The sequence below is a fragment of the Melanotaenia boesemani genome, chromosome 13 (genome assembly GCF_017639745.1).
Source record: "Melanotaenia boesemani isolate fMelBoe1 chromosome 13, fMelBoe1.pri, whole genome shotgun sequence".
NCBI classification, from domain to species: Eukaryota; Metazoa; Chordata; class Actinopteri; order Atheriniformes; family Melanotaeniidae; genus Melanotaenia; species Melanotaenia boesemani.
Genome location: NC_055694.1, coordinates 5,220,560 through 5,243,764, shown reverse-complemented (window position 1 = coordinate 5,243,764; position 23,205 = coordinate 5,220,560). Strand labels below are relative to the sequence as shown.

General features: G+C 40.4%; 1 protein-coding gene and 1 long non-coding RNA gene across 7 annotated transcripts in view; one reads left to right on the top strand and one right to left on the bottom strand.

Annotated features, from left to right (window-relative positions):
- The window catches only part of acap3a (ArfGAP with coiled-coil, ankyrin repeat and PH domains 3a), an 85,622-nt gene that overhangs the window by 3,012 nt on the left and 59,405 nt on the right, over window positions 1–23,205 (top strand). The gene's annotated exons all lie outside the window — the stretch shown is intronic.
- Window positions 1,550–13,947, bottom strand: LOC121651331. The gene is made up of 3 exons (XR_006012425.1): window positions 13,734–13,947; window positions 2,509–2,511; window positions 1,550–1,560 (listed from the first exon to the last, which is right to left on the bottom strand). It is a non-coding gene; the product is annotated as an uncharacterized LOC121651331 (long non-coding RNA).

The window sequence follows — 23,205 nt, the reverse complement described above, 5'->3', positions numbered from 1 at the left end:
AAACCATATTAGGTTTGTCATTTTTCAGTCCTGACCAATCAATGAGCTGGATTTTCTTCTTCTGTTTAGTTAGTCAGAAGTTGTTTTGAGGAATATCGCCCCCTAGCGAACGGTAGTTTTTACTGCATGTCACCCATGTGGTTTCATCCACTTGAGTAAAGTTCAGTGTCAAAGCAAATCAAACCAAATCAAGGTGTGAAATTTTATCGAAATTCCACGTATTGTGGTGTGAATGCCCAAGCTGCCCAGAATGAATACCGAATTTCAGGTTTGTTACTTCCATTCATGTTTACTCCTGTTTTTAATAGATTTCCAAACCAAATTGGGGTTTTTCTTACCAATATATGAATAAGTGAGAGGTGGGTGAAGACTTTCAGAGCAGGAAACACTCAGTCCTTCAGACCATAACAGGGAGAATTTATTACTGCGCTTTTGTGTCCCTGCCGATAAAATCTCTGCTTCGGAAATCAAAGACTTCCAGACTTGGCAGCAGCACCTTAATGACTGCCACCTGCAGCTGGAGGACGGCTCATCTCTCAACGGACCCCGTCCTTGTTTTATATGCTAAGCAGCGCGGCAAAGGCCAGAGCGAGACAAGCAGCATATTAAGGAGAAGACTGCCTCATTATTTAGAGCTCTGAGATGCCTCACCATGTCTGTGTGTCATGAATGGGTTGATTGAGTCATCTCCTATCTGCAAATGTTACATGAAAGAAGGCCTCCTCCTCCCCCTCCTCATATATTGTGCAGTTTTTTCTTTTTGCTAGAAAGAGATGCTCTCAAAAGTACACTTTCCTCCATCTTCCAGTAATTTAGGTCTTTTCTCTGCTGCCCAGAATGTTTAAATGACTAGAAGAGATCGCTGAAAGAAGGAAAGTAAACGCATGTTGAGTTGATTTCAGAGAGCATTCATTCAGCTCTTTTGTGCAGCTAAAAACAGTGCTGCAGCACGTTGTGTTATGTAACAAGCCCGGAGGTGGGTGACTGGAAGGAAGCAGGAAAATCAGGGCTTTTTTACTGTTAGGATTGGCATGACACTCCACAGTTTTCCCACGCATGTAAAATCATGCAGAAAATCAGGTTTGCACTGCTGTCTGACATGTGGCTTCTCTGAGGTCAGACCACTTATTGATAGATTGCCTTGAGGAGGAAAACGCTAGAGGATTTGCTCCGTTTTAGCTCCATTTAAATTTGCTCGTTTAATATTCAGTGACACAAGTAGGAAGATCTATGACATATAGCAGGAGTCTTGGTCTGAAAATGTCTTACATTTAAGATGTAAAATGTATTAAATGAATATGCATCGAGACTCCTGAGTGTGATGTGTAGTTTGCTGCTGTGTGTGAAGGAAGCAATATCGTTAATATAGAGATAGTTTGTTTTGAGTTAAAAGCATCTTTTCTTTTGCATTTTGCACAGCTGTATTTTTGTTATGGTCATTGAAAAGTATGTTTAATTTATTTTGTTTTAGGAGCATTTAATTTAATATAAAGGTACTATAATTTCAGTCAGCTGTTTTAATGCACATGTGCTGCTGATCCTTAATAAAAGTATATTTGGCTCTAAAGGTTACTTGACAAAAAATATATATATCGTATATCGTGATTCTGGTAAAAAATATCGAGATATAAGATTTGGTTCATATCGCCCAGCCCTATAATGTATGCCGATATCGATTCAGTATGATGTGTAGCATCTAGCATGCTGAGACAATATGCTGATTTAACACAATCACCTCTATTCATGTAAAATCACAAAAAGCAACTAAATTAAAATCTGATTTTTATTGCTGAACTCAGTCAAACATTTAGTGAAAAACAACCTGTTCTTGTAATAAAAGCATTGGATCATTGACCATTGAGTCGATGTATTGTCACACACTTCATAGTTTGATCCCTGACTTTCCCAGTCTACCCGCTGAAGTGTCCGTCTTTCCTCGGTTCCAGACTAAAGTCGAAAAATCTGAATTTCTCTGGTTGATTGCCTCCTGTTAGCCAGTCTGCATCCTTCACTCAACTCGCTCACGCTGCTGTAAATAAACGGGACTTGGATAAGAGTTAATGATGAGTTTCTCAGTTTCCTTGGCAACAACATGAGCCCATGGAGAGAGGGGGCACAGAGGCTTCCAGCTGATTGTGGATTCCCAAATGAACGTATATTTGGTGTTATTTTTGGGCATTTAAAAAGTGTTATTTTTATGTTATTGAGTAGCTTTTGACCCCCATTGCTTCATTTTGGAGGCCTTGTGACACCCTAACCAATAAAAACTACTATAATGCCTTCTATAATGCCATGGATTTATGAGTTCTTTTGTCTAACACCTGACACCTGAGCAGCATATCAGACACAGAAATGGTTTTGTCTGAACCCACCATGACTGCTTCCCAACAACGAGGTGATTTCACGGCTCAAGGGTCCCCTGAACAAGCTGTGTGTTTAAGTCTGCTGCCTCAGACAGATGTGTCACTGCATCTGTGTTGGTGTGTTGCAATCACACGGAGCACAAACCGCCTCCATGTTTGTGTTCGCTGTGGCACAACACTGCAGCGTTTGAGCAGTCTTCTCCCCACGGATGTGAGAATTTAACGCCACACTTCTGGAAGATCTGTCCAAACATAAACGTTACAAGCTCCCTTCGGTTGGGAATTTCTTGACATACTTCCTGCTTACAGACCCTGAAAACTTAGGGTGCTCGGCATGAAGTTGGCGGGGGTTTTGGCGTCCCTGTGTACCCGTTCTCTTGAGCTCCGGCAGAATGTGACTATTGTCCAGTGAGTTTGTTACTTCCGCTGGGAGACAGACTCTCTTCTCTGTGACTGAATGGCCCAGGGCAGGGAGTCCTCCCATGTTAACAGCTGGGGGCAGAGAGCTGAGGCAGCGCCGCCGCCATGAAGAAGGGCTTCTCATTGACTCACGTAGTGGAGCAGAAGATCCCATTAGGCAGGGGAATCCAAGGCCACTGACCTGTGGCACTTAGTGGTTTTCAGTCTGAAGCATCTGTGAGAAAATAACAGGACGGATGGATTTATGACAGAAAGTCAGACTCCAGGGTGAGGGAGGGGCACATATCAGGGATGCCTAGAATAGAGGAAAGATATATTTGGGGATTTAAGTGAGCCAAGTGGACAATGTGTAACAAATAGTTAATAAGAAATAAAGTTTTATCCAGAAGCTAAGCCTGCTAAGTTGTTATATGGTGTAGCTTAAGATTTGTTGCAGTAATTAGTAGTAAATGCACACTTATCGATTCATTTGCAAATTAACGTTCGGTGCCAGAAATTTATAAAAAGATATAAAAACAAATCTTTAATTGAAATAATTATAACTGTTGTGAACAATTAGTCATTTATTGAATTAGTAACACTATTTTCTAATATTTAATAAATTATTTACTTTGATTACCTTTAAGCAGGTGGTTTCTTGATTAGTGATTAATCTTGGGCAGTAAGGCTGAAATTATATTTACTGTTATTTTTTCATATTGTGCCACTGTCACAATATTTAATGACTTTTCTTTTCCTCTGTGCATGACAGGGTGTTAAAGCACCACTACAAAGTTTCTGACCTTAAACCTCGGAGTTGTTTTGATAACACAATGACATTTATTATACACTTTCCTAGAGCCGTCATTGCCCTGCAGTGTCCCAAGGCTGATAAAACACACTTGACCTTTTTTAGTTCCAGCCTGGAGCATCCCATGATGGCAGCTTTTTGGTTTATGGCACAAGCTAGCAACTAGATATCAACACACTGGCTGCTGTGAATGTGCACCATTGCAGATTCATCAGAGACAAAGGGACAAGAACAAGAGATAAGACAGGAGTCAACGTTAGGTTGACTTTTTTTTCTGGAGAGATCTCAGAGAAGAGACAGGATGCAAGATGGATGCAGAATTAGTTTTTGTTAGGAGGCTCCAAAGTGCGAAAATCAGCCAAATGTCAGCAGAGGGGCTTTAAAGTTACAAAGGTGTATAAAGTTACACAGGTGGGCTTGGGTCTGGAGGACCCAGGTTCAAGTCCCCGGAGTACCAACAGAGGTGAACCAGTGTGGGCCCTGAGCATGGCCCATTAATTATTAATTAATAAAAAAAAATAAATGAATAAAAATCATAGCAGAAAATGTAAGGGGATAAAATGATGTTTTGTCAAGATTGATGTAAACATTCGGTGTGTTATGCTGATGATGGTTACTGTATAAAAGTTTATTTCCCCACATTTGGTTGACAAAATAATTCCTAATATAAATAATTACTCCCATTTAATGCTAAAAAATGCCATTGCAGGTGTTTGGTCCCAGCTGCTTGGATATGACAGCGAAAAGTCCACATATTTGTTTTTTTATGGTTATAACAGAATAAAATTTTGATAATTATGATTATGTATTTTTAACCAATATGTTGCTATTTTGTGGAAACTTTCATTAAATTAACCTCTTATGAGCAGAATTGTTGGTTGCAGACCTGAATGCTGACAGATACTAAAAACTAAACACACCCCAGTGGGTCTATCTTCAGACTCCTGCACTAAATTCACACTGATGCAGAGAACATGCGGAGTATGAGCTGAATGCCGGGAGTCTTCACGACGAATCTCTGGCCTCGAGTTTCTCTCAGTTACCAGAAGTGACAGATCGTCTTTGTCTTTCTTTTATTTCTGGAGGATCTGCATCTCCAGCTGGGTGGAGCTGGAAGGGAATTTTTCCTGCGAGGTCTCGTTGCTTCTGCTCTATTTCAGACTGACCTCCTTCCATCTTGAATCTGTGTCAGTGGTCCTTCTGTTTAGCCGAGGGTGCTTCTCCCAGGGCCGTGACGCCGTCCAGTCGAGGGTGGGAGACGCATCATCATTATAACAGATAAAACACTTTGCTGATATTCAGCTGACTTCCTCTCATCCATCTCTCTATAAACACGATATTTATCATTAATTTACTCCTCTTCTCTTGGTTTATATTGAGTATTATTCTCATGAGGTCCTGTTTAGCATCAGTTTAATAATAAATGTTATAAGCTATCATATAATGTCCCTTTCCTCTATGAGTTTATTACATTTTAATTCTCATCTGTGGACTTTATTTAATGACTAAGGAAGCTCAGTGGCTGACCCCCAGGCTTTTCCCCTTCTTGTTGTGGGTGTTGGTGAACTTGGTGCGCTGCAGGTAATGAAAGTGTGTGGATTAAGTCGGCACAATGCATCGGAATGGCTGCGTGTCTCAATCTGGGATTGACCCACATTTGTCAGCTTTGCGTGGACGGCAAGGTGTCACACCTGCAGGCTGAACATCCAGTCCTTGTCATCCTGATGTGAAGGGGTGCAAACAGATCAACTGATACCTAAAGCAATGTGAGCGTGTTGGTGCCCTCCCATCGGGCGGGCGGGTGCAGCATCATCTTTTATCTCTTTTAATACCAGATCAGATGAAGGGCTTTTCCAGTTTGCAGCCTCTGAGCTCAGCTGCAGGAAGGTCATTGTCTAGAGATGATAGATGAAATGTATACAAATTCCAACTACAGGAGTGTGAAAGTTGGCCTTTGTCCACTTTAGGGCAGCACTGGTAATTTTTTGTGGAAGTTGATGATGATGATGTGCCTTTAATTGGTGTTTGGCCAAACTCACACCCATTTTAATCACCATGATAAATACATAAAGAACACATGTGTTTGTTTCACACATCCTGTGGTTGTTCACATTCTAATTTACTTTGTTTTTACCACGAGCAGGACACAAAAATAAATATGTATTTTACTCAGTTTCTCTTCCAATGTATGTTAAACACCGTTGGAAAGCTAAGATTCTTCTATAATTCCAGGCTACAGTCATAACTGTAGATTCAGCGAACACTTATTTCGATTCCTATGTTCTCCAGTAGATAATGTCATGCAGAAGATAGTTGTTCTGATTGGAAAAATAATTTATAACTGTATACTGTAGCTAAGTATAGACACATGACATGAGTTTGACAAGTTACTTTACCCCCCCCCCCACCCCCGAAATGAACATGCCAGACTCAACAACAAGCCTTAAGCTGTCAGTCTGTTGCACAGAACAGTTTTAATTCTTACACAAAGTTTTGCATAAGCTGAATCTTTTCTCACATTCTGCATCCTGGAAGCTGTTTAATGGTTTGTGAAAACTGAGATGAGATCCTGTTGAAACACCATGGGATGCTGAGATGATGTCACTCTTTTGTGCTTTTTAGACTAAAGGGGGCAGTTCGTTGCAGCAGTCCTGGCTGCCCCCTCATTTTACTTTAATGAATAGCAAGACGTTTCACACGCTGCACATACAAAGAGCGCTCCATGCCGAAAGGGCACTAATCTACTGCTGTCGAACATCCTGAGAGGTAGCAAGGACTTCGACCTGCGTGCACAACTGCATGAGCAGTTTATTAAGCATGCTGAAATCTGATAGCCAAACATCACTGCTGCTGCTCTCCAAGATGAAGCATGCTGTGACGCAGACACTGAATCAGCTCTATGGAAACAACTTGAGCTCTAAATGATGGGCGAGTTGCAGTAAATTGGCATCAGTATTCCTTGCACAACCCATGTTCAAAAGAGAGCAGCAATGACTAATTCGAGGCCAGGGAGGTGGGAAAACAAAAGCTGGGCCAGTGAATGTAGTCTCTCACACATATTGAGATTTTTAGGGCTGATAATTCCAACCTTTGGTCTCACTTAGAAGTGCCACTGAGCAAAACTCAGCATTTGTTTTTACTAGCAGATTGGATTACCGTAATGGAAGCAGAACATCTGATCTCAATTCTTAAGGGCTGTTGATATCAGATTTCTTGTACTGTTTATAGCAGAAAATCTACTTTTCTTTTGATATGTAGGAGAAGGGCTCCAATTTAGCCAGAAAAAAAGTCAGATCATGTGTTTTGACACAGGACTGTAGCAGTGGGTGTTTGTGAGCTGGAGAGTGGCTAACAACAGGTTGGAAGGAATCTCAGTTTTCATTTGGTTTCATCTGCCCCCCTTCAGCTCTGCTGAGAGAGCTTCATCTGCAGAGAAACACCATGCAGGGTGGACAGGTATATGTTGGAAACTGGTATATCTAATCAGCCAATCACATGGCAGCAACTCAATCCATTTAGTAATCTAAACAGACGACTTCCTGAAGTTCAAACTGAGCATCAGAATGAGGAAGAAAGAGGATTTAAGTGACTTTGAATATGGCATGGTTGTTGGTCTGAGTATTTCAGGAACTGCTGATCTACTGGGATTTTCACACATAACCATCTCTAGAGTTTACAGAGAATAGTCTGAAAGAGAAAATATCCAGTGAAAAGCAGTTGTCTGGACCAGAATGTCTGGTTGATGTCAGTAGTCAGAAGAGAATGGACAGTCCCCTGTCATAAGACAGGAACCTGAGGCTACAATTCACACAGACTCAATAAAACTGGACATTAGAAGATCGTCTGGTCTGATGCACCATGTCACAAAACTCAAATTATCCCCTACTGGTTTCTTGAATCAGTGGCCTCCACAGTCACCAGATATAAATTCAGTTTATTAGTGATTTTCAACTTTTCTGAGCCATGACCCCCAAGATAACATACGTTGGTGTTCAGATAAAGTGGTTTTTGGCGGATTATGTTCCCCGCTTTATTGTTTATGCATTAATGCATAAAAAGTGTTTTTCCCACAGATTAATCTTTTTGCATTAATTTAATTTAATTTTAGCAACCCAAATAAAAACCTGAAATTTATCTGATAAACGTAGATTTTTTTTTTTTTTTTTTTTTACACAATGATCTGGCCACGCCCTGAAACTTTGAGGAAGGCTGCGACAGAGCAGCTTTGGTATGTGGTGGAGCGGGAGAACTGTGTGATGCCGTCATGTCGACATGGAGCAAAACCTCTGATGAATGTTTCCAGCACCTTGTTGGATCTATCACACCAAGAATTAAGACAGTTCTGGAGGAAAAATGGGTCCAACCCTGGACCTATTACTAGCAAGATGAGCCTGATAAAATGGCTGTTGAATGTAATCATGAGTTAAATGGACCTGTTTAGAAATAAACTGTAAATCAAAGCTGTCAGATTTACTGTTTTTCAGACATTTCTTCCCTCCACTGTGATCTTGGTTGGCTTAGTTGTTATTGTGCTAATTTTGACGACCTAACTTTAGATCAGAAGAGTCTCAGACTGTTTAAAGAAGTTTTTTTTAATGAAAAACTTGAAAACTTTATACAAACTTGGAAATTTGACAATGCATCAGTTTTTTTAGGTTCACATGCTTTGGCTCTATGTTTCATTATTTGTCAGCAGACTCAGAAAGCAGACCTGATAACCTGTATTTGCCCTTATTTTTACATCACAGTCTTCACACAGAGTTGAATCTGGGTTTGACGGGACAATGGAAAGTTATAACTAACAGATTTCCTCTGTTTAATGTTCATGTCTGTGAAATGTCTCCCTGAAGATCGGGCTGCTCAGAATGCCTCGCTCTCAGGAGACAGATAGTGGGGTTCTCCATGGTTATCGCCCTGTGGGTCAGGAAATGGGATAAAGTTATTGATAGGAGAGGAGATTTCATCTACACAGCTGTGGCTCTTTGTTGCCACCTGGGGAATCAGGAATGAATGTAAGCCGAGGCACGAATTTGAAATGCTGAATCACACGTGTACAAGCATCTGTTTTTGATTAGTTCCATTCCTCTCACTCCCTGCTTCACACTCTCCCCTTCTCTTCCCCTTTTCCATCCTCCCTGCCTTCCTCTGTGTGCGGGGGCAGACTTCTGGTTTTGGCTGGGCCAGAACCGGGTCTAGGGACGGGTCAGGAAATGCGTCATTTTGCTCAGATATTGAAAGCAAGTTTGGACTAAAGGGCAGCACCCCGGAGAGACGATGAGTGTGAGGAAGTGACTGACTCCCCCGTTACGACACCTAGCTCACAGTCACAACAGAAATACTTAGACATCCATGAACATCTCCCACCGTTAATGAGATTGCTGATTGTACAGGGTTTACATCCATTCATCGATCAGTAAGGCAATAAAATTGAAACACGGAAGAATTTATATTTTGGCCGATTGGAAATTGAAATTTCATGAACCAAAATTTTAAATCTTCTATTTGTGGTTCCTCTTTTTATCCACAAATCCAAGACCAAAGTTCAGTGGCCTGCATTACATCCACCGTCACGGCCTTCATACTTTCACATGTCATTTACTGTATATTAGCATGGTTGTTAGCCAGTACATCCACCAGAGGCCAGTTCAGAGTTCGCCTCCGAGTTCTGACGTCACACATGGCGACGACGGAGGAGATCATGATAATGATCACGCTCAGGAGACGGCGTTGGTCTGTGTGGCCATTAAATAAGGTGCGGCTTCTTCTTCTTTATTCCTTTCGCGGGTTGCACATCAGCTGTGCTGCTCAACACTGCCCCCCATGGTTTCTAGTAGTACTACTCTATTTGCTCCGTCAGGGTATGAATCTGCCATGGCCTCGAAAACTGACCAAATTATGCTTGTATAGGACGAGCAAGAGGGACAAAAAGCTCCATAACCGTCTTTAGCGTAGAGTAGGGTTACTCAGTCTGGTCCCACCAGTGCTGCAGTCTCAGGATGTGGTAACGTCTCATAACATCACTGGCTCCTGTAGCTGATCAAAATCACACCATGGTAGAATTTGTGATATCTGATGTCCATTGAACCAACAAAATACCATATTGTGATCAAACTTGTGATTTACACCTCTACCGCCGACTAACTGCAACATAAAGCTCTTAAGTACCAAAATATGGCACAAATAGTTTTAACATGAATCAGTTCTCTGAGGTTCCATGACTTAGTTGGTACCATAAGAGTACAAATTATCCAAGCTGACCGAACCGTAACTGCTTGAATCTTCAGTTTTCTTCTGCACTGCCGCTGTGAACGTAAGCATACGCTTTTCTACTGACAAAATGTCTAATGTGGAAAGGTAGTTTTCTGTCATTAGTTGCATCCTCAGCTAATTTTTAAGCTACTAAACCACAAATTTTATCACTTTCTTTCACTGATCTTGTTTGCATTCACTGAACAGAAAGCTCGGTCTGTGTTTTGCATTCCTCTTCACTCGTTTTCTTTGTTTTCTCGCTGGTTGGTGAAGTCTCTTCCTGAACCGGGTGGTTTGGCCAAGAAGCCTATGAGCCGTGACTCGACTTCTTTTTTTCACAGAAAACTGTGTAATCTGCTTCGTTCTTTGCTCACCCAGAGTCATACAGAGCTGCTATGACTGTGATTCTCCAGAGGGTCGATTCAGAGCCATGTGCGAGCTTTGTTTACCCTTCACTTCACCGTTCTTATACTCTCTGTCTTTACCCACATTTGAGGATCCCGGTTTAAGCAGACTGAGTCTGTCAGGTTTGTCTGCTTGTTATCTTCTTTGCTTGTAGTGTCAGGGTGCGGTGAGTTCTCTAACTGCTGACACAGGAGTTATGTCCACATTCAGGTTCATGGGCTGGTGAGGTTGAGTTAAAGGTCACACAGGGGAGTTTGGGTAGTGACGTCATGGGGGCATGCTGCTGACTTCAAACCAGAGGAAACACCTGGGGGAAATGACAACTCTCCTGTTCTCCGGTACATTAGCATGATCAGCCTCAGCTCTACATGCTGAGGCAGATAGTTTGTGTCTCTTACAGTTTCAGGCAAGAAAAAGAAGATAGAATAATCCATGTGGAAGCTGCTTGTCTTTGAAAGTGTTGTTTCAGTGAGCACCATCCTTCCAGCTTCTAGACAGGAAGGAGTTGAGTGCTTCACACGTCTGGTATGTCTTTTTAGTGCAAGCCAAGCTGCATGTTTAACCCACAAAAATGCCGGGAAGACTCCCAGCTCAGCCCCACCACTGCCGGACGCATCATGCCTGTGTAGGGCTTTTTCACAGGGGGAATTCAACTATTCACTCAAAATGTCAGGGTGCTGCACTGTAGGATTGGCTTACTGTGAGCTTTTCTGTGCCGCTTTCCTCCCAGGCAGCCTGGTGCGCTGCCCAGAAAAGGCTGCAAGACGCACCGTGTCTTTGGGCTTTATTGTCTTCCTTCCTTCAATGGAACATTGTGCAGGCCAGTTCTCACAGCCCAGGCCTCGTCTGGATCCGCCGTGTGTGTGTTCCTTCTTTCGTCTCCTTCGTCCTGCATGTCTTCATTGACATTTTTGTGCATTGCAGTCATGTCAGACCACCCCGAGTTAATGTAAACCTGGGCCGCCAGCCGAGACCTCGCATACTCTGACCCCAGTCTGGCCTGTCAGCCTGCCGATCAACAGCGAGCCCCCCTCCCCACCCACTTTTTCACAATGCTGCCGTGACGTCGGGAACATCCTATTTAATAATAAGCGAGTAATCTGAGACAGTCCATTCAGGCCTGTTTCCTTTTTGACGGTGCACAGGAAGCATTCGCAGACCAAACTCGGACAGAGGGCATCTCTGGACCCTCTGACGGAGTAAATACTACAGATTATTGTTGTACTGAAAGGGTCAATCTATGACACATTTCCTCTGCATGACCCTTTGTTATCCTTTACGCATCAGCTGTGATGACCTAATTGCATGACCCCCTCCTCCACTCCCACCCATAACTGTATTAATGAATTGAGTTAGCCGTGTTTTTTCCATGGTGACAACACCTATTTGGATACAGTCAGAAAAGACCTTAATAATATAAATTCCTCTCTGGGACTAAAAAAAGATTTTCCTTTTAATTTAATAAGCTGAAGAGTTGGTGTGATTTTAATAAATGGAAATTTAAATTAAACGAAGGAAATAATATTTGAAAATAGATCAACCAACACTAACAAAAATATAAATGATTACATGTGTTTTGTTTTATTCCACTCATTTTTTTTTCCCTGGATTTTTCCTATATTTATTTAGTTTTTATTTTGTTTTTTTATATGCAAATAAATTCAGACAGTAAGAATAAATCAGTCGTCACTGCAAAGTTTCTACTGGTCCTTCATATTGCCATTAATGACCATTAGAATAATGACTAATAAAAAACCAACAAACTCACTGTTTATCAAACTGAAAACGCAGAGGAAACGTCATCCAAGAGGAATAAACATGTTAAAAACAGATGTGCAAACTAATTTTAAACTTTATTGTATCTTTACAAGAGAGGATCAGTTATGAAAAAGCTTCAGTGAAGACCCCAAATTATGTAAAATAACAGCTAGATAAAAAAAATATATATAAAATGATATAATTAAAAAATATAAAACTATCAATGAGGCTTAATGAAAACAATATTTTGTGTATTTATTATGGTTTATTATGGTTGGGTTTTATTATTATTGTGTTTTTTGGGGGGTTTTTTCCCCTCTGAATCAATGTTACCCAGATATGATGATTCACATCTCTGCTGCTTTGGTACTTGTTGAGTTTCCACCCTGATTAGTCACCAAATTATAGCGATCTGTTCACTCAGGAGAACAAACATTCACATGATTCTGCACAAATATTTTCTGCTCAGATGCAAAATTATCAGAATGCTTATAAAGAAATAGTAAAAATTTCCACCTTAAGTTGAGACGTTTACGTCTAAAAGTACAACTTTGACATAATCCTGCCAGATGCACAGCACTCATAACAACACATATAAAAACAATCAAGAAACAGGACACCATAGTAACTTAAAGTTCCCCTGAAGCCTAGCTCATGATCACACAAAACAATTTATTGTATTCCATCAATGGGAATTTAATAATTTTCCTCCAAGTGCATGAAATATAAGGAACATTTTAATTGTCATACAGGAGCCAAAAAAACAGCAAAGTACCTTTAATACGCTCATCCAGATGGTGACGTTTAGATGAGTTGTCATCAGATCATAAATTAATTTAATTAAGTCATATTGTCAATCAATGGAGAAATTAAATAGATGCCAGTCAGACTGTTTTCTACTCACTGGCTGCAAACTGAAGGATTCTGGGGGATTTTTTCAGTGCAAATGGACATGCAGTTCTCCAAAAAGTAAACCACACAGAGCTCACGGAGGTGATGCAACGCTCTGATCCAGTGCTGACTGGCTGAGAGGTAAATCAGGCTGGGAAGGCAACCCCCCCCAACCAATTACTGATGCATCTTTTTTCCTGCTTCTTTCCGAACAGGAAATGTGTAACATTTGTCAAAAAGGAATAAAATCCTTCATCTATTGGTCTATGCAGGATGGACGTCTCGTCTCCTCCTGCCCTGAGCCTCCTATCATCCGATACTTTGGTTGTAGTTACCCACAATGCTCCTTCGTGTTGTAGTCCACTTCCTGTATTTGGTTCACTTGAAGCTACGATCGTAGGTGGGCCAGAGTTTGCATCTTTGATCTGCGTCAGTTTGTTCGTGCATTCACGCCTTACTGGACAAACCATACTGTCAGATCAAAGAAAGCCACCCACAGAAGCCGAAGTATCTTCACACACTAGCTGTAAATGCAGACGTTACCGGTCCCGATTTCACGCTCAGCCATCGTGTCTGTTACGTGCACGCAACAGACGGTCCGGGTGCTTTTGAGTTCTGCTTTTTGTGTTCCTCAACATTGAGCTACTAATTAACAGTTGAAGAATCAATTTTTGCAAATTGAGAACTAAAAACTAATAAAAATGCCAGAAATGTTGCCCTCATGAGCGAAAAGTGATCACCTGCTGATAATCAGAATAATGTTCACGCAAACTAAATTTGATATTGCAAAATATCTGTAAAGATCGTCTCAGGAAGACCCGGAAATTCAGCCCACACACGGTGATGAGTTTGAACACTGAAGAGTAGAGGCAGGAAGGGAGCAGGTTGACGGCAGGCACAGCAACCAGGTTCAGGAAGTGGGGCTAGGCAGAAAGAGGTGGTCGGTCCAGGAAAAGGTCAATTCCAGGTAGGCAGAGATCAGGTTAGTCCGGCAGGGGATCAGGCAACGGGGAGTCCAGGTGTGGTAGCAAGGTCGGCAACAGAGATCTAGAACAAGACAAGGTTTTACTGCAGGATATCTCACAGGGAAGGTAAATGACCATCTGGCAGGGAAGCATGAACGAGAGAGGGTTTAAATAGGGCAGAGCAAAGGTGCAGGTAGTGTGGTAATCAGGTTGCCACAGGTGGAGCAGATGAGCTTGATGAGGGACTGGAGGCCCAGCAGAGCAGCAAACATGACAATATCTGTATCGCAGATATCCATTTTCAGACATCAGAATCGGATCAGAACCCCCCTCCCTGAAAAGGGATGGGTGAATCTCTAATTTCTCCACTGGGATAAACTGAGAGGACTTTTAAACGTGGGTCCTTTTTGGAGAAGATGTTCCATCTGCTCTGTAATTGAGATCCTTCATGCTACATTCATCATTCTTTTCTATCATTTACATAAAGGATATCAGCTTGTTGGAAGCTGGTGGATTCGGTTGCAGCTGCAGATTCCTGGTCTGTTTTTGTTGTTTACATTTTGGTATCTCCCACATGCTGCTCAGCAGAAAGACATTGTGGTTTGCTTAAAAACAGCATTTCCAGTGTAAAGTTTAGCCCAGTGAAGTTTCAGACTGTTGCATCACCAGTTCTGCTCTTCCCTTTAATTGATGTGTGGCAGCGGTTTGCACACTGATGTTTTACCCATTAAAGAGAGGCGGAGCGAGAGCTGGATGTTTTGGATGCTCCTGCGTTTATGTCGGAGCAGGAATTTATTGTTTTGTGAGATGCTACAATGAGTTCCCCGCTGACCAGAAACAGCTGAAGGTCCCTCAGGACTCACTGACCACGTTACCACTCGTCTTTGTTTTTTTAAGATAAGTGGCGTCAGCTGGAAGTCCATGCATGTCCGCCTCCAAAATCCACTGTAAACACTGAACGCTGAAATTGACGTTTTGTTTTTATGCTTCAGCCTCATCTTGTGACCAAGTCTGTCTGTTTTTTATGCAGCTGTTTGTCTGGACTGTCATCCAGCTGTTATCTCCAGTGTGGTGGCTAAAATGCTAAGTACAGATCTGCAAGTCATACAGTGTTTATAGATGGAGGTTTCCTGAAACAAACCTCCATTTCAACAGCTAAAACAGAAAAAGATGCTTTCTTTTGGTTGTAAACAGACTGAAAAACTTAATCCAGCGATTCAGACGGCAGCAGCTGTTTAACTGTCAGGTATTGTAATTATTATTTATATAATCATGTATTTGTTAGCAGGGCTTTTTAACAACTGTGTATTTGTAACTCTGCTTTGTTTCTAGGCTCATCGCAGGTTTTATTTTCAGGAATTCAGTGTGCTGAATTTTAAAATGCTCAATGACATTTTTTTATTCTTATCTTTTTATTTTCTAAGTTTTCTACCAAATCCTTTGAAATATTTTTTTCCTGCCACAGCGACTACAGATGGAAACCAGCTAGAAAGCTGTTAGATGGTTCAGTGCATCTCTACTCAGTCTGGTCTGAGTCTAATGTTTTTACTCAACATGGTCCCTGACAAACACAACACAAAAAAACAAAGCAGACAGCTGGGCCTCTTTTTGTTTCTCCTGTCTGCTATAACAAGCTTTTGTTTGCACCCGGGTCTAACTACCCTCCAGCTGGTTAAATTTCTCCACTGGCCGGCCCTCTTACTTCGCCTGTTAGGGTATAAAGCAAAACTCAACTTTTGTTTTCTTACACTGTCAAATTGTTGAAGATTTTTGTTGAAATTTATTTGTAACCATAAGAAAAAAAAGTAAAGGAAAACAGAGAAAATGTTGTTTAAAGTCAACCAAAAAGTAAAAGGGAGAAAAAGCGTCTTGAGCTAACCAACGCTATCCTAAAAATTATTTACCAGACCCACAGTAGATGCACTGATTTAAATCACTACTGTTCCAAACCAAATTTATTTAACGTTATAAAAATGTCCATTAAATTCAGTAAAAAGGTATTTGTTCAGTATTGAATTTTCAAGCTCAGATCCCGGAGCTAAATTCAGTTACTTTGTAAAAGGGAAGCATGATGTTGGATTTTTGTCCCGGGTCCAAAATGCTGAAGTTTTCCAATTTATTTAACCGATACTAATATTTCTCCCCACACACTAAACTGCAGAGACCATCTAGTTTCCTCTGTTGTGGAATTAAAATACAGTTTATTTTGCATACTCTTGGCCTGTTGACGAAAGCAGACTTAAAAAACAAATGAAAATGCACTAGGACTGATATTATTCAGTCCTAGTGCAAAATAATAAAAATATTGTGCATCTCTTATTCAAATTTTCCCAAGAGTGTCTCATTATGATATATCAGCAGGCATATACATCCTAGTGTATATATATATATATATATATATGCATCTTTTATTATTATAAATGAATGAGCAAATAAAATAAGTTAATAGATAATTAACTCAAACAAATAAAAGAGGTCTCTCAGTGGTTTTTGGTGTCTTTTGGTGACCTATTTCTTAGGTCATAAGAAATATAATATAATTATTTATTTGGTTTTACATGAGGAGATCAAGGGTGTGAAGAGTAAAGTGGATTTCTTTTTTTGTGCGTCCGGATATGATGTTGCTTCCAGTACTTTTAAGAGTTTCTTGTGAACGTGTCCGGTGTGAAACCCATCCAGCTGTCTGACTGCAGGATGAAAGGCGATATTGTGCAGAAGACGAATGTTCAAAAGCTGACCTGCATTTAAAACTTTGAAATATTAGTGGAAAGGCTGACACAGGAAAGAAAGCCTTCACAGGTCCAGTTCAGATGTAGCAGGAGAGACACTCTTATAAATATAAATATTCAGGCTTCTGCTTTCACACATCTGTCCATATTCTTTATGGTAGGGAAGAATTTAATATAATACTCGGCTAATAAGTCTGGCTGTATTTGGGTTGCACACGCTGAAATTAATCTGTCTGAGACGGACCTAAAATTAGGTAACCCAGATGTTTTACCAGTTCTCAGCCAGATGTGTTATAAATAGAAACGATGTTACTTTCCATTTTCAGACATAAAAAGAATCTCACAGGGTGAATTCAATGAAAAGACAGTCTGTACTCGTCATTTTGCATAGCTTCTACATGAAAGAGCCTTTAATCTTCCAGTGATTATTTCTCTTTGTAAATAATGTGAATTTATTTACTTTGATTTATATTATGTGGATATTACCCTCTGTGTGGCAGTTTAACCAACACAAAGAAATGTTTTTTCTTTCTTCTGTCTGTCTCTGTAAGGGCATCTTATAGACCTTTGATTTGCTCCTGATTTTCCAAAGAAAGTAACTTACTCAGTCACACATCTGCACATTTTCTACCTGCTTTAAGTCCAGCACAGGTCTGATGTCTGTAGTTTTCCTGTGCTTCATTCTTTAGACTGTTAACATAGGTTCCTGAACCTCTAGTCTTTAAGACTCGCTGTGCTTTAGACCAATAGACAAGCTTTGATGCAGAGGGTTAAACAGACTCCCAAACCACAGCGAACGCCTTCTTGGAGCTGAATCTGGTGAAATAACGGTAGTCCTGATCGGTGACACAGAACTTGAAAATCAGTGACTGCTGATGCCTCTATCCTAGATGTCGGATTTCATGGTCCAGTGTCATGACTTACACCTCCAACTTACACCTCCTCCTAGCAGCACTGTCCATTTTACCTTTAGAGGAAAAAGACCTTTTTGGGTGTTACTTATCTATTTTTGGTTTTTCCTCATAACTGGATGCTATCAGTGAGCTTAACAGTAATTCTTAACTTGTATGAGGTAGAGAAATGAGCACAGTATTTAGGGTTATAAGATAATGTCTTTAGTGCCATAACTTGTCAGATATTTCATGACCCTGAGCCATCTAGTTTGATAGCATGAAGACAGTTACTATATGATTTGCACATATCTTGGAAGGAATGGGCTTAACTTTTTAAATACTGACCAGGAGAGAGATGACAGGTGTAGTCGTGATCGTTTAGCACTGTTATGTCCCCTTTTCAGACCTAGGGGATTAGGGACGATAACAAATTGAACGAATCAGACCAAAGGGAGGATATATAAAAACAACAATAATTTATTGTACAAAAACCGGGTTCAAGCGAAACAATTACAAACAAAGGGTGTCCTATCTCAGGTTATATATCCGATCCGAACAAGCAGTGCATCCGAATGGGAAACATTCTTTGTGCCGCTCTCCGGGACAAGCATCTCAGCATCATTTCGCTGATACCGTGACTCCCAAGCTTGTGTAATAAAAAACACTATTGCACGTTATGCTGATGAACAGATACATACAGATAAATTATGGTTCTGAACAGGTAGATAAATATTGCAGTTCTTATTTACAGTAAGTTTTTAAAGTGTTTAAGTTTTCCTGCTGCAGAAGGGGGAGGAGTTATAAAGTCTGATAGCCTCAGGTAGGAAAGACCTTCTGTGGCATTCAGTGGAGCTCCTCGGTGGTCTCAGTCTGCAGCTGAAAGAGCTCTGACGTGACACTGACAGACTATCAGGTGGTGTATTTCCTACCTGTGCATAGGATACTGCCTGGCTGCATTGTGTATTCTATCTATAGCTGAAGTTGCTGCTTGTTAGCCTGCCAGTTAGCATGCATAGCTTTATGTTACTTTCCCACGTCATGGCAGCTAACATAGCGGCAACGCTCACCAACAATACAAAGGGAAATGAAGATGATAAATACTACAAGAGAAATATTGTAGTCTCAATCTAACCTTTAGAAAATATGCTGAGCTTCAGTTTAAAAGGCTCATAATGGAAGTGTTCTGACGTCACTGAAAAGGGCCTGTAGAGCATTATTTCTATCTTGTGTTGAGCAAGATAGAAATTTTTCCTCAGTGTCTGTTTTTAAGCTCATTTCAAATGAAGCTTTAATTCTGATTTACTTTCATCCTTTTTGGACATATCAGAGAGCTGCCTTGGCAGGAGAAACTGCCGGCACAAACTTGGCTGCAGGGGTCTTGTTTGATTTAAAGGTTTCTGTTTAAGAGCGTCTCTGTTCTCGTTCTCCTTGTGTGCATGTTGAGAAAATGGGATTTGTCTGCTCATACTAAATGGGAATGTTATCTCCCTGCCAATTTGCCTGCACCAGGGCTTTTTCTTTTTTTTTGACTGCTTGTGAGCGGTTTTTTTGACAGACGGCCAAGACCCGATGTATCTTGGCAAGGGAGGATCTGAAAATATGCACACATGTCGTTCAAGGTCAAGCCAGATACTTGCAAACTGGTGAAGGAGGGCGATGTGCAGCAGCTTAAAAATATTCAAATCTGTGACGGTTGGTTTGAGATGTTTGCTGCTTTGTTTCAGGGACATTGACATCACTGATCACTGTGGTTTTATGTCTCCTACACTGTGTTTTTATACAACTCGTCTTTGCAAAATATCTTTCAGTGTTGCTATTTTTAGATTATTTGTGACCCAAATTAAACAACCCCCCAAAAAACCCTAGTAGTTATCTAATTTCTGTCTTTACGTAAATCAGGGTAATTTCAAACCACAGTTGCGTAAAAATCAGTCAGCAAAACCAGCCATATATTTAATTTTTCATTTTAAAATAACTTTTTCTGAACTTTTTAATTACATGTGGGTTATTTGCATGATTCAAATTTTAAGTAAAGATGGAAAATCTATTTTAGAGCTATAAAAAAGGGGAAATGTGGGCATATAAAGATGAGATTATACTGACAGTAATCAATCAGTCGTGTTGGTTTGAGTGTTGCCACTAAAATGATTCTTTCTGTCGGCAGCTTTAGTGGGTGACGCCTTTTTTTCCTTTTTATTTTGATGCCAGATCCTTTTTTTGTCTGTGTGTTTTTGGGTCTCTTTCTAAGGCAGCACTTTGAGCCAGGGGCTGCTCATTCCCTCAGGATTTATGCAGTGTGGTCTGTGGCATTAAGAGAAACACCACACATTCAACCCACAAGCATGTAGGAGGGAGAGTTGGCAGGGGTGTGGCAGCGAGGGGGGAAAAAAGGAAAAGGGTGGTGGTGATGTGGGGAGCAGACGGGCAAAAGTTCACCCACAGCAGGCGGACTGGTCATCTGAGGGGGAGCTCGCGACCTGCTGACAGATTAGATATCTCCTTCTGACAAATATCAGGGGTGTTGATGTTGGAAAGGTTGTGTGCAGCCAGGAGGAATACGCATTGTTAGACAGTTCCCTCAGTTTCTTTACCTTTTCTCTCACCACATTCCTCCATGTTTCCCATCAGTGGCATGGGAGGTGATCATGCTGGATTGTCCAGATCTACTAAAAGCAAGATTACGACACCTAAAGTGGTGGTTGTAGCAGCAAGATGTGTTTAAGAAAATTATATGTACTCACTGGCCACTATATTACGTAGACCAGTCACATGCCAGCAGCTCAATACATTTAGTCATGTAGACATGGTGAAGACGACTTGCTGAAATTCAAACTGAGCATCAGAATGAGGAAAAATGGGGATTTAGGTGACTTTGAACGTTGCATAGTTGAATGGGCAGACTGGTTGGAGATGATAGAAAGGCAACAGGAAGTCCAATAAGCACTGGTTCCAACCAAGTATGCAGGATAGCATCTCTGAACACATGACACGTCCAACCTTCAAGCAGATGGGCTACAGCAGCAGTTCAATTATCAGTAAATTCCTCTTTCAATTTGAATTCAATTTGAATGTAGGCCACAAAGAATTGAGGCAGCTCTGAAGGTAAAAAGAGGTTCGATTTGGTACTAGCAAGGTGGCCGATGAGTATACAGCACTCGCACAGTGGGGTAAGAGACTACTGTTGTCTGAATACTGAAACAAATGTTGTACAGAGAACACACAGAAATAGATTTAACTGCTTCCTCTACAATTACCTTTTAACACTAACCATTAACAAATAAACCAAACAAACCAAAAATGTCCTGGCATGTACAGACATGACGTGACGTAATTACATGTCAACATGAGAATAAGATAAATCAAACCAGGCGGTTTAGTTTTTATAATAAAAGGAAATAATATAAACCTGTTCTAGAGGAAAAGGGGACCTTAGATTACTTCTGTTGTGATCTGGTGCTGAATTAAAATAGCCTAAATAATAAAAAAAAGAATATTTTAACATAAAATAATTGAAGGACAAAAAACACATCAGATATTAAGTGAATAATTAATTATAGAAAATAAAATAAAGTTGATCTTCTAGGGTTGGTGGAAGTTGGGGCGCCCCTCTAATGGTCAGGGAAACGCTGAGTTTATTTACGTGTATGAGTGCAGGTTTCTGGTTCAAAATAAAAAAAATTTGAAAGTGAAAAATCACAAAGATACATTTCACTGGGTTTACCTAAATCCTACTGGTGTCTTTTTATGTATAATAATCTTTAATTTAATATTTACAGTGTTTTAAATGAGATTTCAAAACATCGGGATGTAAATCGTGTATCGGGATATCGCCCAGCCTTACTTTGCACAGTCTGCAGCATTAAGTTGGTAGCTAGTTAGTTCAGTAATGAGCCGGTTTAAATGCACACCAAAAATCTGAGATAATTCAAGTGAGCATGTAAACAGAGTAATCTGATATGCTTTATTAGATAATGGCACTTATCTGATTACGAGAAATCAGGTTAACATCTGGATTTCTTCCCAATACTCTGTTTGTGCTTGTAGACCCATATATCTGATTTAGTCATCCATCCATCCATCCATCCATCCATCCAACCATCCATCCATCCATCCATCCATCCATCCATCCATCCATCCATCCATCCATCCAACCAACCATCCATCCATCCAACCATCCATCCATCCATCCATCCATCCATCCATCCATCCATCCATCCATCCATCCATCCATCCATCCATCCAACCAACCAACCAACCAACAGGCTTTGACTTATTTCTTCATATTTCACCGGTAATTACTTTTTACCTGATGACTAACTTCTGAAATCAGCCCTGCAGTGTCTGTTACCATGGCGATCTATATGTAATAGCCTATGTTTTAAAACTTCAGTCAAACTCAGAGACGGAGGGTTAACCAGAATATCTTACTTCCTGTTGTTGCCACACTTGCCTCAGGATTTTGTGGCTTTATTGAGCTTCCTGGAGCACAGTAATGAATACCAAAACAGACAGAAATGTCTTTGTAGTGCTATGGAAATTTACTGCATGACAAAAATGCGACAAAAGCATCCACACGGATCTATTTTCAGACACCGTCTGATCTAATTAGCATTTTAGAGGCTTCTCTTTACTTGCAGTGACAAAAGTGTGCTGATAGCCTAACAGAGTGGTTTATAGAGCTTTCTGCCCAGCAGTACTTCATGTCTGAGCTTCAGAGAAATGTTTTCCTGCAGACTCAGCAGTCCTGCTCTCAGCACGCTTGAGTACATGTCCTCTTCTGTGATTTACAAGGCATTTTGTTGTTGTGCGACAGGGAATGTGTAGGCACTGCTGCTGAAAAGGGCACAGTTTTTAAGGCCTTTTCCACAAGGACAGACTCAATCAGGTGGCACTGGGTCTGGTCCCTGAGAGCCCCCAGAACAGCTGTGTGGTTTACTTTTATGCATGAAGTGAAGTACAGCACTTCTGTATTCTTTTTAATAAATGATGAAAGAAATTTAAGTTTATTTTTCTCTTCTAACTACAGTTGATTTCTGACTGTATATTATTATAACGACTGCCTGCAAATACTTGTTTGCATTTGCATAAAAGAAGTGCTACACAAATAAAGTCTAAATGAAATGCTGCTTATAATTATCACGATTAAGGTTCGGTGTGAACAGTTTCTGGATATTTAATCAGTGTCTTTAGGTTTTTGAGGACTTGTCAGACACTTTCAGGTGTTCACCAGGACTCACGCGTTCACATTTCAGGCTTTTTTCCTCTCTCATTACATTAAATAGCAGGTCGTTTTGCATTACTTAAATCAACACTTGGTCAACCTGCTGAGCTTTTTGATGGTGTTTGTATCAGAAATTTAACTTTTCAGACAGAGGCGAAAGCCAACAAAATCTTATGACTGATTGCACCACTAACCATCTTTACTGTTTGAGTCCTTCTTACAATGAGCTCTTTCAGTTCGCTTTACCCTTATTTCATTTCCAGTTTTCCATCAGGATTAACAGCTGTAATAATAAATGTCAAGATTACAAAGTTACATAAAAATGTGAATTAGCCATAAATAAATCGAATGATAAGTAAACAGACTACTGAACTGCTAATTTATCAATTATTTTTTACCGTATTCACTGAGTTACCTACAGTATCATCACACAGTATCTGTGAAAGATATACAGCTATTTTATACTGTTTATTAGTGTTTTTACAAGCTTTTTTTTCTCATTTTTTTGTATATGAGGCACA